The sequence below is a fragment of the Filicampus tigris genome, chromosome 9 (genome assembly GCF_054856515.1).
Source record: "Filicampus tigris isolate MCC_2025a chromosome 9, RoL_Ftig_1.0, whole genome shotgun sequence".
Lineage (NCBI taxonomy): Eukaryota > Metazoa > Chordata > Actinopteri > Syngnathiformes > Syngnathidae > Filicampus > Filicampus tigris.
Genome location: NC_141225.1, coordinates 12,150,775 through 12,166,046, shown reverse-complemented (window position 1 = coordinate 12,166,046; position 15,272 = coordinate 12,150,775). Strand labels below are relative to the sequence as shown.

At 40.6% G+C, this 15,272-nt stretch overlaps 1 long non-coding RNA gene across 3 annotated transcripts; it reads right to left on the bottom strand.

Annotated features, from left to right (window-relative positions):
* Positions 1–4,499: 4,499 nt before the first annotated feature.
* On the bottom strand, positions 4,500–15,129 carry LOC147141958 (uncharacterized). Of its 3 annotated transcripts, XR_015088181.1 has the most exons (5): positions 15,029–15,129; positions 13,502–13,640; positions 8,431–8,611; positions 4,680–4,709; positions 4,500–4,598 (listed from the first exon to the last, which is right to left on the bottom strand). It is a non-coding gene; the product is annotated as an uncharacterized LOC147141958 (long non-coding RNA). The 3 variants fall into 3 exon arrangements; XR_015088183.1 differs by lacking the exon at positions 4,680–4,709 and having other exon boundaries at positions 4,502–4,598; XR_015088182.1 differs by lacking the exons at positions 4,500–4,598; positions 4,680–4,709 and adding an exon at positions 7,838–8,325.
* Positions 15,130–15,272: the final 143 nt, after the last annotated feature.

The window sequence follows — 15,272 nt, the reverse complement described above, 5'->3', positions numbered from 1 at the left end:
CTTCGGGGGGCGGCCATTTTGTCTTCTGTCGACTGAAAATGACATCACAACTGCTCACAACGACCAATCACAGCTCAAATTCAGAAAACAGGTCAGCCGTGATTGCTCGTTGTGAGCAGTTGTGATGTCATTTTCAGTCGACAGAAGACAAAATGGCCGCCCCCAGAGATGGCCAAAAACAGGTGGATTAACACTTGTTTCAACTAGTGGGCTTGCGTAGAACATATTCTTGAAAAAAATATGTTTGGGTTGACTTCTGCTTTAATAACGTCACTGAGCTCTAACTGAAAAACTGGATTTGGAGAGCCTTTATCAAATATTAGGCTTTCTGTCTCCAAAACAGCAAAGAGGACTTCTGCTTGTAATCACTGCAACAGATGAACCTTATAAATGTTGAATACGTTCTTGCTGACGAGCTGGATAAAAACGGCTGGGGAGAGACAGGATGTTTTTTTCATCAGTTCCATAGTGCTTTTATACCTCTATAAAATAGTTGGTGTATTACTCATACGCTCTCTGCTTAATATAGCCTGAAGTGGTTTCTTAGCTCGCTCTCATGTCTGTAGAAAACAGACATAGAGCAATGTTGATGCCAATACCATGAAAGGTGATGATATATGAAAAGTAAGGACAACATGTCCGTAAAAAACCACCAAGTTACTATCGTGACAAAACAAGACGGAGCACTCGATAACGCCACAATTAACAAACAGCGTCTGGAAAACAACAGGAGGCACAAGCCATCGATGCCGACGGCTGATTATTCACCAAGCGGTGAGCACTATTCATGACTGATGTCTCCGTCTTGAGTTACAAAGCAAACAATGGAGGTCCACGCTGGAGCTCCCGGTGGAGCACTGAGGGCCTCGGATCAGGTTCTCGTCATCCCTCTGCTGGCACAGCGCAGGCGGACCACAGATTGAACCACATGTGAGGCAAATCTCTTCCTTTGTTGAATCCATCTCTTTCTTTTCCAAAGCCTGTTATTTGTGCCGCAGATGTGTGACCATGTGAACATGGTCTCATATCACAAAGAAAATGGGTTGACTTACTGCGTGCGTCAGACTAACACTGTCTAAAGTATTCCTCTTAAGGTTATATTTACACTGCGTGGTCCAAGTGGCACAATTGCAGCGTACAGAGAAATCAAATCTCTTCCAATAATCAAATATCTTCAGATTGGAATCAGGCGTTTCACGAATGTGGGTACAATTCAGATAGCTATCGAATATGTTCCGATTGGGAGTGCCACAGTAAATAGACAGCAAGGTTATAATAGATGGGTTTTTTTCAAATTTTGATTTTCACTTTGACTTTTTATTGTCAATTCAATTAGTTTGAATTGCTACTTTTTTCATTGCATATACACATATTTCACCATAGATTTGGCACAGCTCCTGAATCCCAAATTAACAAGACAGCGCAGGTCTGTGGAGGTTTGCCCACTATTAGTGTGCCCACAAGTGTACAGCAAATGAATGACACCTCCTCGGTCACGCCTTATGTCTCTGACTGGGTTGTTTTCGCACAATAGATTCTTGAAGATCAAATTAGTGGAACAATGTGGGGCCGGATAAGATGTTTTTCACCAATCATTTAAAATCATGTACTCCTGTCAGATCATGCTGACAGTTTTGACAAATGCGATATATATTGTTTTTAATTGCAAACGATATAAGAAAAATATCAGGGAAGAGTCAGGCCAACGCTAGGTAACATTTCATATTTCTGTTATACTTTACTTAATGTGCACCATTTTTTTGAAGAGTCAAAGGGAAACCTATTTTCTGGCATGCTTAGCGGAGCATAACAAAATCCTTGTGGGTGCTATGCCGACTCGGCACTCTGACTTACTATACATAGCGTCCTGGCAAGGCAGGAAATAGCCAGCATTTCAGCAAGGGTTGAACAAAGAAACCAGTGTAGAGTTGACCTTGGTCCCTCCCTCCAACACCGCTAATTCAATAAGAGAGTGAAAGGACAAGCTTGGGAAGAGAAGCATCGGGGAAGCGTGAAAGGGCACCTAGTTAAGGTCAGGTTGTGGAGTATGTGTTAAGATGCTGGTAGTTGTACAGTATCGTGTACTAATCATATCATAATATGTTGATATTATAAGCTATAAAGCCAGCAAAAAAAAAAAATGAAGATTTTGCACACATTTTAATAGTATGTCCATTTTCTATTGAGACATGAAGGCCATTTTGTACGAAAATACTTCTAATTATACCACCATATCATGGGAATTACTGCCATAGTATGTTTCTCACTATGAATATTGTAGCAACATGTGCACACAATAATTAAATAAATGAATAAATGCATACATACGTATGTACATAAACACTGGCCAAAGATATTTAATAAGACCACCCAAAATGCACACTCTGCTTATTACAACTCCAATATTTTTTGCACAAAAAATAAACTAAATTAAGAATATTTATATAAATTAATACTTCAGCGACATAGCCTGCCAGAAAACAAAGGTTAAAAAATAAACAAATAAATAAATAAATAAATCTAAGTGCATGACCATGAGTACAAAATGCTACTGAATTATAACTACTAATATTACTGTTAGAGCTTACATTGGAAAGCTTAGAGCACTCCTTACCAGGAATATTGTAGCAACACAAGCAGCAAGAAAAAACAAACCTGACATAATTCCATAAAATACGCCATTTTTTTTAACTTAAGTGGCTTAGTTTGGGCAGAAAAAAAACAATGTAAAAAAGAAAAAAAATACTCTAATTTCACAAAGCAAACCTGTTAAAGCATGATCTGCAGCAGGCTCCTTCCTATAATGGGAGTTTTCTGCTAATTAAAGAACACGGCATGTCTTTTTGTACAAATATTACTAAACTCTCGTGTACCGCATCATACAAATTACTTTTATGTTGCACTTCCAATGTTTCGAGAACATTCTGTTTTCACCCTTATCCACTCACTTTTCCACTTAGTGACGAATTAAAATTATAAGACGGTTTGTACAGTTGTTTAATTGCCAATAATAAACCCTGTATTGAATCGGAATATTTTGAACCTTTTGTACCCTTCCGCTTCTTTCAATATCCAGTTATTGCAAGTGAGACGGGATGTTATCCTCCGAACTCCACATAGAAGAATATTATTCCGAAAGATCCAACTGTTGAGCTGATAAGGCCGGCCTCCCATATTTGTTGACATATTTCTGCCAGAATACAAAGGATAGGAGTAATGGAGGAAAGCCAAAGGTGAGTGGGGAGGGGAAACATCTGCTTTAAAGCAATACAACTGCAAAGAGGTGCAAAAGTACTTTTTCCAAAATCACTCAGCCTCACTATGGTATCGTGAGGGGGCGGGGCATGTTTATGATGGTCTGGCTGATCAACATCTGGCCGCACTGCGTCGGTTAACATTGCACCACGACGGCTATGAAGGCTGTTACTTGATAGGAATGAACCGAGACCTGTGAGGACAGACGTCTGAGTGGTGGTAAAGTGATCTCTTGATAGCGCATGTCTGATCACTGATATTTAACAGCTGCACGTCTGTAGCTGCTTGAAAAGGGGTCGGCTAATATCTTCTATAAACCCCGGAGAGAGGAGCGAGATAACAGCTAAAAGCGAGAATTACGTTTGCTGGTTTCATTTCTGCAGGATCTAATAATAACTTATTACGCACACATTGGCTTCCAGTGGCACACAAAATGTCCAACAATAAAGCAGTAGTCCAAAATCCAATCAGCTGAGGCCGTGTGTTGCCACTTTATCTGGTGAGATCATGTCTAGACCACGCGCCAGACGCAGGACCGCCAGAGCTTGGGAGAAGATATGCACTCTGTGGCAAAAGTTTTCAAAGTGCACCATCCATGAAACTGCATTGTAAAAACAGTTGGATTAAAAATAACACAAAAATGGGCCGCTCCACTATTCGGGTCAATTTGACCCACTTTCTTTCGTTGTTTTATACAAAACCGTCCAATTTGTGGGTTTGTTTCATGGAAAACTACCCAATTTGGGGTTGTTTTTGTAGAATGTAGAATGTTTTGCAGAATGTTGGATCAAATTGACCCAAGTAGTGGATTGGTCCATTTTTGACCCAAAATTGTGTTATTTTTAACCCAACTCCTTTTAGAGTGTGCAGAACACTTTTAGCGAGACAACAAGTGGGTTATGTTCCATGTGTATGACTGTCAGTCCTAAAAAATGGCAAGAGAGAAGCACAACAAGAAAGAAAAGTTGATGTTTAAATAGCAGTTTATATCATTTGGTTTGAGTCAGATTTTTTAGGAACGGATTAATCACACATTCTAAAAACAGTTGGGTTTAAATCAACACAATTTGGGGTCAAAAATGGACCGATACACAAAGTGGGCCAATTTGACCAACTTTCTTGCATTCTTTTGTACAAAAGAGCCAATTTTTGGGCTTGTTTTCTACAAAACAACCAAGAAAGTTGGGTCAAATTGACCCAAGTTGTGGATCGGTCCATTTTTGACCCAAAATTGTGTTATTTTTAACCCAACTGTTTTTTGGGTGCAAAAACCGAGGTTCCTCTGAATTGCTGTCATATCTTCGCCGATGCACTTTTCAGCCCTTTACTGGATACTAGGAGAACTGTAAAACACATAAAGACAATGTTCAGTGGATAAAACTAAATTAATTGAAAATGTTTTTTGCTATATTGTGGATTTTCACCCATTGCGGCTGGGTCTGGCAACTTTTTCCCTGCAAAAAAAAAAAGGGCATTCATTGTATCAGCATTGCCTGCAGTATGATTTCATGCTTAAATCTACCGGAACACATTCGCTTCTGGCTGTAATGGGTATTCGTAGTCATTCTTACATCCCATGCAGGAAAATCTTGACATTAACAGTTGATTCAAATAAATAAAACGACAAGTGCAAGCTCCTGAAGGCTCTTTGTGCATTAAGGCATGCAGAGAACTCGCACCATCACAAATGACTCTTTCATCGCTGCAGCAGTTGTTTGAGCTGCAACATTTTTGCCCAAGCCTGGAACCCGAATTGAAACCAGAGCTCCACTGTCTCTGAGTTGCCTGTCACTGCTGCCTCGCGTCCCTCCAGACAGACGACCCCACCCGACCAAGGGCCCCTCGCTGACCCGCGCTCACCTCTGACTCTCAGTGTTTCATTCCCTGCTGAGGTGAACCGCGGCGGGACAAGCAGTCCTTTAAAAAGATACCTTTCCTGGGATATCCTCTTAAAATGAACCTATAAAATATTGCTTTGCTTTCTAATCTGGCTGTATTTGTCTTTTGAAGCTGAGGCAATATGGCATAAGAACCAAAGTATGGCCACAATCTGGAATAAGATCACCCACTGAGCTGGATGTCATCCATCAAAAGAATAAAATTCTTTCTGCCTTGAACTTTGCCCTCAAACTGACTTCGTTTTTACAAACACACACTCAAGCGAAGTGTTTTTTTTTAAGCAATTTACAAAAAACTGGCAGTCTCCAACAGTGAGACGGTTCATTCACGCTCCCCAGCCAGAAAGGAAGGATGTAAATCTACGGATTTATCCTCAAAGTGGACAGGCTTAAATAATAAATACCGTGAGGCTGAATTAAGTGCACCTCTCAGGACCTGTCGTATGCGGATAAAAGCTTTGTGACTCTTTTCTCGAAAACCCCCACAATCACTCAGTGTAACTGAAGATGACTGCGGGCATATAAAACTGCTACAAGATGAGGAGTGGTTGGTCCTGCAGGGGACAAAAACACTAACTAGACAGAATACAATATAATACCGGTACAACTTTATTTATATAGCGCATTTCATAACAACTATGGCTGTGACAAAGCACTTTACATCTAAGAACTAAGAATAGTTGTGAACAAGTCATTTTGTATCACGTGTTCATTGAAGATATGCAGGTGAACAATTTTGATTTACTTGTGACAAATCTGCAGACAGGAAACACAAAATCTCTGGACCGACATTGCCCAAATGGCCACAGCTGGAATCGGGAGCCAATTAATCCAGAAGCCAGTTAAACCGTAATACCGGTCCCACAGACCGCAATGACATTGGCCCATATTGTTTATTCCACCAATCACCACACTGTGTGTGCCTGTTATTTTTTTACTTTATTTGACTGTGCATTTTTAGTTTTGATTTCTTTTGTAATTTGGATGTGCGCAGTAAGTTCTCAACGCCGATCGGCTACCACCGACGTCAATGAAGAAGAAGCAGAAGGAGAAGAAGAAAAAGAAGATCAAGAACAAGAAGATCTGACGGTACCAAAAAAAAAGATCTGATAGTCCTTAATAGTGGTGACAAATCATTTAGCTATAACAAAAGCGTTAAAAGATAAAATAATGATGGAGTGACACACTGACATTGCAGTCACAGTTTTTGTTTGGCAACTGGCGATGACGGCTGGGTGGCTGGCAACTGGCGAATGATGTCAAAATTTCTAACAGTATCAGACAAAATAGTATTATCTATTTTAAAATAGCAGATATTTTTGGATGCAGCTCTTGTATTGGATCTGATGAGATCTTACAGATGTGCTTCATGTAATGGCCTGCAAGTACAACGACATACATCATAATATCATGTATGAGAATGACAAGCTGGTAAGTTTACATTCAAGTTACGGGTAAAGAAGATGGCACACGTGGACGAATACTCAAGTTTAAGCCTCTTGCGTCGCCAGCCTCACACCCACGAGAGTGTGAGTGGCCCGACACCCGGCTCAGGTGTCACCTCTCAGGCGACAGGTAAGTGCTGTGATTAGTTCTGCTTCGGGGGACAAAAGGAGGGGAGGGGCTTTGTGTGGCTGTGGGGCAGGTGTGTGACAGTGGTGTTCTTGTTTTCCACTTCGGCGCCGACTATTTATCACCATTATCACCAAGTGAAATAATACGTCGGCAAATAACAGCATCGTGTTAACATGCTAACGGAGGGTTATTCAAATGTAGAAAATGATGCATATGGAGAAAGATGTTGTACTTTTTGGTTTTAGGTTAGAGGCAGAGCAACAATGTCCTTCACTTCATATGTGGAAGTCACACACACTTACATTATCACCCGAAGAGGATGCTGAGGGATAAGTCGAATGACAACACTGAGCTCATACACTTATTCGTATGCATCCTTGTGTTGTAATGGGTAGAATATTGACAATTTGTGGCTGTCTAGTCAACGCTATTTAAAAATTATTGCTAAAACAAGTCCTCACCATGATGCCACAACTTTAGCCTTTTCAAATGAAGGGAAAAAACATATCGTCGCTGTCCAGTGAAAAATGTCCAATTCGGGAATTTTGTTTAATTTTCACGTTAATGCGATGTCTGTAATACGGAAACACCATCCACGTAAAAATAAGAAAAATGTGAAAAAAAAGGACAGTGACGATATGTACTGTCAAATATAACACATATAATCAAAACGCAAACACAAATATGACACAAACATATTAAATAGAAATGTAGAGAAGCATAAAATACTGAGAAAATACTAAATATTCAATATTCACTTGTTAGTTTTGTTGCATTGTAATAATTTACTACTACTGTAAAGAGCTAAAACAGTTATAACAAGAACAACGGAATATGTGTATGGCCCACTCAATTATAGTCCCTCCTTTTTGGGTTGTCTGTTATTTATTTATTTTTTGTTGCGGATCCATTTTACACCAAAATGTCTCAGACTGAGTATATCGGTATGAACAGATTTTGATGTTTTGATGTCGACGTCTCATGTGTGACACGCATGGCATTGATTGAAAACAGCACACCTCATTGTGTGGTTACATTCAAAGTACATTGTTAATCACGCTCATAAAAACTTTCTAAAATTCATTATTTGGCGCTTGGGTGTAGTTAAATACTAAACCCTGATGTCTACACACATTTGATAAGTGATGGATTGCAAAAGTCAACATGCAATGTTGTTGCATACCTGTCAACTTATACGTTTTCCCCGTATTTTATACGTTTTTTTGATCATTTCAAATTGTGTACGCCGTATAACAATTTTTGTGCGGGGGAAAAACATTTTTTAAAACTCTTTAAAAACTTTTTGTTAGACCGATCACGTCTTGCCCATTTCGGCCCTAATCCGTCCGTTAGCGATTCCGACTGCAAACTTCGGTCGACTTTCACGAGCATAGCGGAATTGACAAGTATGTTGTTGTGTGTGTTTTTTCCCGTTAGAAAGCAGTGACGAGTGTTGCGCCGTGATGGACGTGGACAGTGAGGTCATCCTTCCACCTTGGCAGCCTTACAAAGGTGAACCATGCGACTGATGCTGACCGACGGCCTCGGGCCTTGTTAGCAAACTCCGCGGTGGCAATCCGATGCCTCTGAAAGCCTCCTACACACATTCCAGCCGTCCACAGCAACACCGGGATACAAATGAGGAGAAGATGAAGTGCGGCGCTTATGATTTAAGATGACATTCGATATGCACCCAACTTACCTCATGCGCATTCATATTCTGCTCTGGTGGCATTCATCCAGGCTTGCGAAATCTAGTGGCTCAGGAATTGGAGGGAGGCCGACTCCAGGGGTCTAATAAATGTTCTTTTTCTGCATGCTTTCATGGCAAACAAGCCTGAAGGTTTTGCGCTAACACCGTTCATGATTCCTTCTTGTTCCACCTGGAGAAAAACAGCCGCAAAATGTTCTTTTGGTGATGAGCAGTGCTGCGTTTGAGCCAAACGTAACTTTTTGGAACGACAGCCAAAAAGTTCATTGAACCATACAAAGTTTTCTCACATGTGTTTGGGAGATTTTTTTTGTGGTCCAATGTCAGAGAAAGACTACTAGAACATCTGAAATGTATTTGGGGTTAATTAAAGGCACTTTAAAGGTGGCAGGTGTGTGTTGACTCCTGTTTAACATGAGTTTGAATGTGATTGGTTAATTCTGAACACAGCCAAATCCCAATTATAAGAGGGTGTGCACTAATGCAACCACATCATCTAAGTTTTTTTTTTTTTTTAATTCCATTTGAACACGGGTGTGTATATACACTATATCTACTATGAATGTACGATTAAAATCTACAATATGGATTTTTCTTTTTATATGTTTTAACACTTGGAATAACATCAAACTCAGTCAAAGAACAAAATAGGCAAGGCTTTTTTCTGTTTTGTTTTCTCATCCTAACCATAATCGGAATATTGGACTTCTCATTTGTGGGATCCTGGAAAAATGAATAATGCCATGGCACTGCTTGTGAGAACATATCTTCCAATGAAGGCACACAGGGTTTATTAGCATACTTCCCGGGGATTGAAATTTGGAAATAATAATCGTTCTGAGGGGATTTCAATTTGTAGCTTTCCATAGTCTTCAAAATATCTGCCGTATGACTCCGTTTCTGGCCTCCTCACAGAACCTGATTATTTTCTTCAGATGGTCTCCACGATACAAGCAAGCCCTTTTCCACAAGTTGGACTGGATTTCAATCCAAAGTCTGCAACCTCCCGCTGGAAAAGGTTAGCGAGCTGGTGGAATTTCAACTATTACATTCAATTTTTTTTCCCCCAAGTTTTCCCTGGAACCTCTGGGACACTGTGAAGGGTCAATAGCTCCAAAGGTAATTATACTGTAGGTCTCAACCACCCTCCCAAAAACAGCAACATAAAAATCTTGGGGATGTGATGTATATCGTCAGAGTGTTAAATGCAAAACATCTCCACATAGGCCCATAAAGTGTTGCTCCAATGCTCCAATCAAATCAAGACGGCAGACTTATAACAAGAAGCTAGCTAGCTTTGGCACGGGAAGACATCAGGGCACAGCTCAGGTTTGGGTCAGCGAGGACACAGACGAGGTTCCGAAAGCACTCACGGATCCGAGTGCAGCTCCCCTGCTACGACTCGGCCGCCGTTCTGTCTGAGGCTGCTGTAGAAATGTCACCGCACCTTTTATTCTTAAATCACCCTTTCCAAAAGCGTTGCGCCACATCTGCATGGCTGGACTGTCCAAGGAGGCCAACGCTGCAGCCTGGATTTGTTCTGCACAGTGACACGGGGATGTGGGACGTAAGGAAAGGTGGAGGAAAGTGAGGGCCTACTCAACGATCGCTGATCTGTATTTTTGTGGACTTTGTTAAGATTAGATTTAGTCGTGTTTCAGTTGACGTCATGTTTTTGACTAAAATAAATGGTTCCTTGTTCTAAAATCTGAATTAATTTAAGTCATTTTAAAAAAATTGTTCGCTGTTCACTAAAAACATTAAATCCTCACCATGTGACCAAGTGCCACATCTCTAAATTAGACTGAAGACACCTTGTGGCTCTCCTTCTGACACAACAGGATGGCCTGCAACCTTCCTGTGGCACTGCCTCACTAATAGTGTTATCAGGTTTGTGTTGACTACACAATTTGTACGCCTGATAAAGGAACAAAGGACACGGGGAACTTTGAAGCGGCCAAATGGTGCCAAGTCTGGGGAGAAGAGTGTCTCCCGTTGTCTCTACGAAGCCGCCAAAAGGCATTTTCAGTCCTCCTCTCCGAAATCACACTGCAGTTCTCATCAGCGATCCGTTGTCTTCTTTCTAACCTTTCAGGGGGTGCTACTGAGTGACTTTTGAGGGATTGCTGATTATGTGATCATTTGAATCAGGTGTCTTGCAGCAGGGCGACATAGAAAACGTGCAGGATTCCGGCCCTCGAGGACCGGAATTGGAAGAACAATTCCAAGTTGGTTCTTTTTTGTAGTAAATAATCTAGTCATTGACTGGAATAACAAATGAGTAAATGTGGACTGTATTGCATGATTCTGATTGACATTTTCTATTACTGTATTTTGATTGCGTTCCTGTTAAATTTTTCTAGACCATAGCGGCCGAAGTCCAGACACGTAGCCGTTAAAGCAGAAGTCAACCCAAACATATTTTTTTCAAGAATATGTTCCCAGCAGGCCCACTAGTTGAAACACAGCATTCTGATTAATTTTGCGTTTGTGGAATATAAATTAAGCAGCAAAATGCACTAATTTTTAGCCATCTCCGGGGGCGGCCATTTTGTCTTCTGTCAACTGAAAATGACATCACAACTGCTAACAACGACCAATCACAGAAGCCCGTTTGCTGAATCTGAGCCGTGATTAGTCGTTGTGAGCAGTTGTGATGTCATTTTCAGTTGACAGAAGACAAAATGGCCGCCCCCGGAGATGGCTAAAAACTAGTGCATTTTGCTGCTAAAAAACAAGTGGATTAACACTTATTCTACAAATGCAATATTTATCAGAATGCCTTGTTTCAACTAGCGGGCTTGCATAGGACATATTCTTGAAAAAAAAAATGTTTGCGTTGACTTTCGCTTTAAGTCAGCTTTGTCATAACAGTTGCGTGTCAGCCAGGTTATGACCTTTCACTGATACGTAACTGCCTGGCCTTATCACAGTTCCTCAGAAAGTCTGCGGTCATGAGTGACGCTCTACGAAAAAAAAAAAAAAAAACATAACACCATCAAAACAAAGAGTAATGTGGGGGAAGTGAAAAAAGAGAAGTAGAAATTCGATCAAACCACATGAGTTTCCCCATTTTTTGTTCCGCTTGCCAGTCAAGACGTAGCTGTTATGACATGCGCATCACATTGCGTCTTTACTGCCACATCTGGCTTGTGTGCACAAATCAGGCATGAATAAGACATTTTAGGGGGGTTATTGGGGTCTATTTGGCTTGATACTGATCCGTGTGCCTCCAGGTGTGACTGTAGCAAGTGACATCACTCCGTCTGCATGCTTGAGCAGATTACAAACCCTAAGAGGTGCTAAGAGATATTTATCAGCGTTGGCTTACAGGGCTTCGTGTTTCAGACGTGCCCGAGCGCCGGGAGACACGCCGCCGCACTGGGTTGCCAGATTGGAAATTTGGGGGTTTGAAACAGAGGAGGCGACATACGGTCAATGCAATACTGGACTGTCCTGCTGCAGCAACTAAACACTATTACAGCCTTCACTTTTGGAAGTGCTTGCATTATTATGACTGTTTCCAGTATCACTCAACGATATTTCTTTTTTACATACAGGAAAATCTCATGGCACACCACCTAACATAAATGTGTAAATTTACTCACGCATTTTGAAATCTGGCCCTGTTTGATTGAACACAAAGCTGATATTGCAGGAAGACATGACTTATTGGGTTGTATGAATGGCAACAGGTGGATAGCCATCTTAAGCAAGAGCATTTGCAGCAATGGTTATATATAAATACATATATATATATATATATATATATATATAGAGAGAGAGAGAGAGAGAGAGAGAGAGAGAGAGAGAGAGACAGACAGACAGACAGACGGAGAGAGAGAGAGAGAGACAGAGAGAGAGGAGAGAGAAAGAGAGAGACAGACAGACAGAGAGAGAGACAGAGAGAGAGAGAGAGAGAGAGAGCGAGCGAGAGAGAGAGATGAATAGAAAATAATTATAAACCAGATGATTTCAGAAGGCACCCCGATTGGTCCCTCACGGCACACTTATGTGTGCAGCTCTTCTTCTCAGTTGTCAACCACATTATATTGATTTAAATCGCCACCTACTGGGCAGTCATGTAACTTTAAAGATTGCAACTATAAATACATTTACAACCAAATTCACCACCTTGACATGCTACCACAAACTCCTCAAACATGGATGAATGACTTGCAACAACATGTGTGCCAAATTAGAACTTACATTCATTGGATAAAATGTATAAATCACACACAGGGTAAAAAAAAAAAGGCATCCAAGCTTCTGTATTAGATTCCTTGAACTAACATAATGATTGATAACAGGTGATTATCCAACTACCTTCCTTGCCTAACGCTGAAGAGGTTCACTTGTACTTTTGGATGAGAATCTAGTACAAACTGGAGGGTTTTTTTTCCTTTGTGTTTTTGAAAGTTTCCTCTTATGGATGAGAGGCTGTCAAGAACCACAAATAAATAAATGAATAAATAAATACTCTCTGTCATGTCATGCAAGCCTGGCCAGTAGTTGGTTGGCTATACACTATGCAAATGCACAGCAAATGTTTCTCCGCCCAAGCCTTATTCAAACGGGTCATTAGAATTCATGTTGCATTTACTGGACATGTACATGTTTACCCTTTCAAAGAAAAAAAAAACGCCTTTGTCGTGCAAATGAACTGCCACAGACTGTAAGTAAAAATACACATCATGGAAATGGACCCTTGATTGCTGCCACTTTGAGGCCCAAATGCACGGTAAAATTTATGGTTGTAATGAAGTCAAATGGTTAGCTCATAGTATTTCCAGTGTGAAGGACCTTTCTTTCTTACTCTCTTGACTTTTATGACCAACAGGCTGCTTCGCATACACTCCCGAGAAACTGCCTGTGGGAATCATGCCACAAACTCACTACTACATTATTCTGCAAAAATCCTAACAAATCATGAAAAAAAACCAGGCAGATTTGTATTCCTTGAGGGGACTTCCAGTCTTTCATGAGACATTAATTTACTTAACTAGTGATGTCTTTGCAACCTACCATGTCATCTTTTAAGTCTGACTATGTGTGGACTCACAGGGAGAAGAATGAAGAGTTGTAGTCACCCTCCAATGTTCTACCCACCCATTCGCCTCACTGCGTTGTCATGCAGCGCGGACTCACTGTACATAGCACTGCACTGTGCAAACAGGAAATCTCCCCACATGAATACAAGCCTGGACAGGAACATAAGAGTCATGCATTGGGTTGCATGCGAGTAAGAATAAACACAACAAAACGCGAACGCCACCTTTCCAAACGCTCATTAGGACAAGCAGCAGAAATGTTTTCCGTGGAACGACATGTTAGAGGATCCTGAAAGGAGCGATTCTTTACACGTTCCACAACTCGGGCGTAATATGAGCAAATTTGAGCAAAGCCCTTGATGTTCATTCTGTTCAATCTCAGCAAAATAATCAAATGGATTAGGAGGGCTCCAATGCAACCATTTTAGACCCCGTTTGGACTTCTGTAATTGATGTTTCTGTTGCATGAGTTAACCCTTCAGGGTAAGCTCAGGTCTCTTCTAAAAAAAATAAACACAAAAGGCTCACTAAAATGACAAACGACCGCAATAAATAAAGAGCTCTTATCTATTGCAAGTTGTAGTGGCTGGTTAAGATGCTTTCCAGCGCCTCGACAAGATTACGATAGTTGCTACGTTTCACTTCGAGAAGTTAAACGTGTTCCTGTTTGTTAAACACATTAATAATTCACATATTAATAGCGATCATTGGGATAACATTTTACTGCAGATTGGATTACATAACATTCCACCACTAGAAAAGTCCAGTCAGGTCAAATGGGAAGTGCAACCCAAGCAACAAATATAAGCCAACAAACGAACAATAGACACTATTAGCTCATAATTAATGGATGCATAACTGTGCTATTTGTGGAAAAAACCAAAAACATTTTGCTCTCAATGGCTTCAATTTATCACATCATGCATAAACTCATTTGCATGTTCAGTTTGCTTGTCGTTTCGGCGTAAAAAGGACCACATACAGTGTCAAGTGTGCATTTGTGGTCAACAGGCCCCGGATTCAAATCAATGTGCAGGAATATTTTTTTATAATATCTGAGTCAGATCCTCAGTGTGTGCCTATCTGACTTTGATACTAACTGGCTCTGGTGCATCAGAGCCCTCTGTCCCAAATAAAAATAATAACGTATTTTTCGGACCATTGGGTGCACCGTATTATTAGGCGGGATATCACTGAATGGTCTATTTGAAAAGATTTTCTTTTTTTTTTGTGAAGCATTGTAGGATAAATATTTTATTCTTATTGTACCGTATGTTTATTTGATAGATTTAGCACTATTATGCTAGGTTCAGACCAGACAAGAACTATCGTGTAGTGGCGCGTGTCTCGCTTGCTTTTGTTCGACGTGCAACTACATTGAGGTTGCTTCGACCGAAGAAGAGGAGGGGATACTCAGACTACAAAACTTGAATATTGGTAGTCAACCTGGATACCGATGGTTGTGTTATTACGTTGGCTAATGCTAAATGCTATCTTGGTTGACAGTTCAACAGCTCTAAACAAGTCAATCCACTCACCATTCACCACTCACAGAAAAGCTCAGTTTGGGTCCAACCGGTGACTACGGCATTAGGCTAGTAGAACGACATTTCCCATGATTCCTACACATGAAGGCACACAGATGGCACTCAATCTCAAATTATGAAACACACGTTTATACATAATTGTTTATTCAGACATGAACATAAAATTGACTAAAACTCTCAGTTAGGGGTATGCTTATCTAATAACAAATAAACGATCTGTTTAATCACGACACTC